Source organism: Pteronotus mesoamericanus, unplaced genomic scaffold, assembly GCF_021234165.1.
Source record: "Pteronotus mesoamericanus isolate MK-2021 breed Mesoamerican mustached bat unplaced genomic scaffold, CSHL_Meso_final contig_68, whole genome shotgun sequence".
NCBI lineage: Eukaryota > Metazoa > Chordata > Mammalia > Chiroptera > Mormoopidae > Pteronotus > Pteronotus mesoamericanus.
The window spans coordinates 25,907,501-25,910,161 of NW_026555234.1; positions in this window are offsets into that span (position 1 = coordinate 25,907,501).

Below are 2,661 nucleotides of genomic sequence, written 5' to 3' on the forward strand. Positions count from 1 at the left end.
AGTAGCAGATAGCAGATCCTTCAGGGGCTGGGGTTTGTTTGTTTGTCTTATTTTTAAGGAAGACCAGCCTCAGTGACAGCCACACTCTACAAAACAGATTTGACTGGCCCACTCTTTTTTAATAAGTAAATGACATTAAAGAGCCTGGCAGTTCTGGGAGGCAGGGTTTTATGAGCTGATCACACCCCTGGGGGGAATTTGGTTGTGTGTTGTGTAGTCTCACCCTAGGGGTGTGATTACGCTGTGGTAACCACACCCACCCGTCATGCTTTATTTCTTAACCAATAAATCACTACAAATGATGTGATCTGCACAGCTCTATCCCTCAGACCTCTCCTGGCACACACAAACAGCCCCCTCCGGTGACACCAGCGGGGACAAGCCATGTTCTCCAAGTCGGTATTTCCCATCTTGCTCTTTTAAAACAAGAGTGTGTTTTAGGGTCTCCTATTTTTCCCCTTTTTTTTCTATTATTCACGCATTTAAAACAGGAATGGACTCCTTCTTGCCACTTGAGATCTTATCAGATAAGAAAACGCCTTTGATGATTCAGGAAGAGCACCCAGCCTGGTACTGACAGACTCCTACTAGATGTAAATAAGAGTTTTCCCTCCGAATTCTGGTTATTTGTGATCCTGGGGTGCGCGGGAGCAGGCTTTGTGTCCTTGCTCTTATTCAAGGCTCTGCTCAGATTGGCCGCGCTCTGAGGCGTCTTCCAGCACAATCAGTGTCACTCTCATTGTCCTCGCACTCCTCCAGCCCCGTTCCTCTCCCTCACCATGCTCCGTCTTCCTCGGCCAAGCATTCTTTTGCTTTAGCTTCACCTAGTCTAATTGACAGGATCTATTGTTGTCTGCCGAAAACTTTTGTGCTTCTTCTCTTTATCCGTCCAAAGTGGGAATGCCTTGCCCATCTTTTTTTTTTTTTTTTTTTTAAAGATTTCTGGGTTCATTCTATCCAGGGCAGCATTCTACATAAAAGGCAATGGTTAACTCAGGACAGAGAAACTTGCAGATCCCAGAGGCTTGCTGGAGCTGGACACCAACCAGAAAAAGGGCCCACCCATGGGAAGTCTGGCGAGGGTTAAGAAGCACACCCCTGAGTTTGCAGGGTGGGGTTTTGCAAGGAGAAGAAAGAAATGTATTCAGACAGCAACGGCACTTTAGCTTTACTCACTTGAGACAAATTCTGAGAACTTGCTACCGAATCTGGAGGAATTTTACTGGGGAGCGAGATTCTACTTCCAGTGTAAGGCCTGAGAGGGGGCAATAGTTGTGCCAACATTGGTGGCCAGGACGGCTGGAAGATTTGCCTCTAAATATCCACCATTGCCTTGGCAGTGGACCTGGGTTTCCGGGAATAACTTCTAGGCAGTGGTTCTGATCCCAGTGCCCCTGAGCCAGAGGGCCTGTTGTTTTTGGGCGTGAGCGACAGGGAGAGGTCTTGGTGAGCTGTCACTGGAAGGTAATGAAAAGGGACCTCCTAGACTTTACATTTTCCTGTCAAGCTACTTCTTTGACCATCTTCCATCTTTTATCGTGTGTGTGTGTGTGTGTGTGTGTGTAATTGGTGCCCAGGTGTAACTGCGGCCTCACTTCTGCGAACTGCTAGGGTTTACACGTGGCAGCAGAAAGAGCACCACATTTTGAGTTGGAGGAACTGGCTTTGAGTTCCAGCTTCACACATTCTCACTGTGTAAATAGAAGAGGAACAAACCTCTTACACAACATTCTGATTTAATTAGCCTCATTTAGAATCTGAGCCTCTATACTCTTTACAACTCACCAGGGCATTCTTTTATAAAGTGAGGCTTAGAATCACTGCTCACACCTTAAAGGTACACAACATTATATGTTGATGATATCTCAATAAAGTGGGAGAATGAGAACAGAAAAAGAACCTCTATGCTGTTAGACAGAGATGTGTGCTTCTGAGGCTGAGAATGGTTTGTTAAATATTTTTGTACTTAAAAGAGTGTAATACGGAACAGAGAATAAACATAGATACCTAACTAAGGTATCTAGTAGAACCCATTAACCAAAACATTTTACTAGTCAAGTTCATGGATATCCCCTTAGCTCCAATGCACTGACACAGCACTTGGGGCCCATGAATTACAAGGCCAGAAGGGTGGGAAAGCCAATGGCAGGACATCTGACTTGGACTCTCACTTTGTTAAATTCTTTAATGGAAAAAAACAAACAAACTCTTCTTTACAGTAATGTCCGCGTTTGTTGTAAATCCTGTCTGGGAACATGCACTGAAAGAGAAACATGCATGAGCTCAAGTTCCGGCTGTGTGACCTTGGACAAGTCCTTTATTTCTCTTGGAACCCAGTTTTCCAAAACCTGGCACTGTGGAGATGGCCATCTCTAGTGCACGGGATTGTTAGAGGAGCAAATTAAAACAGCTGCTGCCCGCTGCGTGCTCGCTCTGATGCTCAGGCCCCTCCACGGGCTTCCTGTCAGTTATCTCATTTCACTCTGGCAAAATCCCATCTAAGGAAAGTCTTATGGGGAGACTGTGCATTGAAAAGTGCTTTGCAATTGGGAAGGCTTTATGAATTCATGACATGATCATGCCCCGTATGGTAGAAAAACATGGATCTGACTTGACTTTATTTCTTTTTCATGTCCTCAATTATTAGTCCTCCGTAGTTTT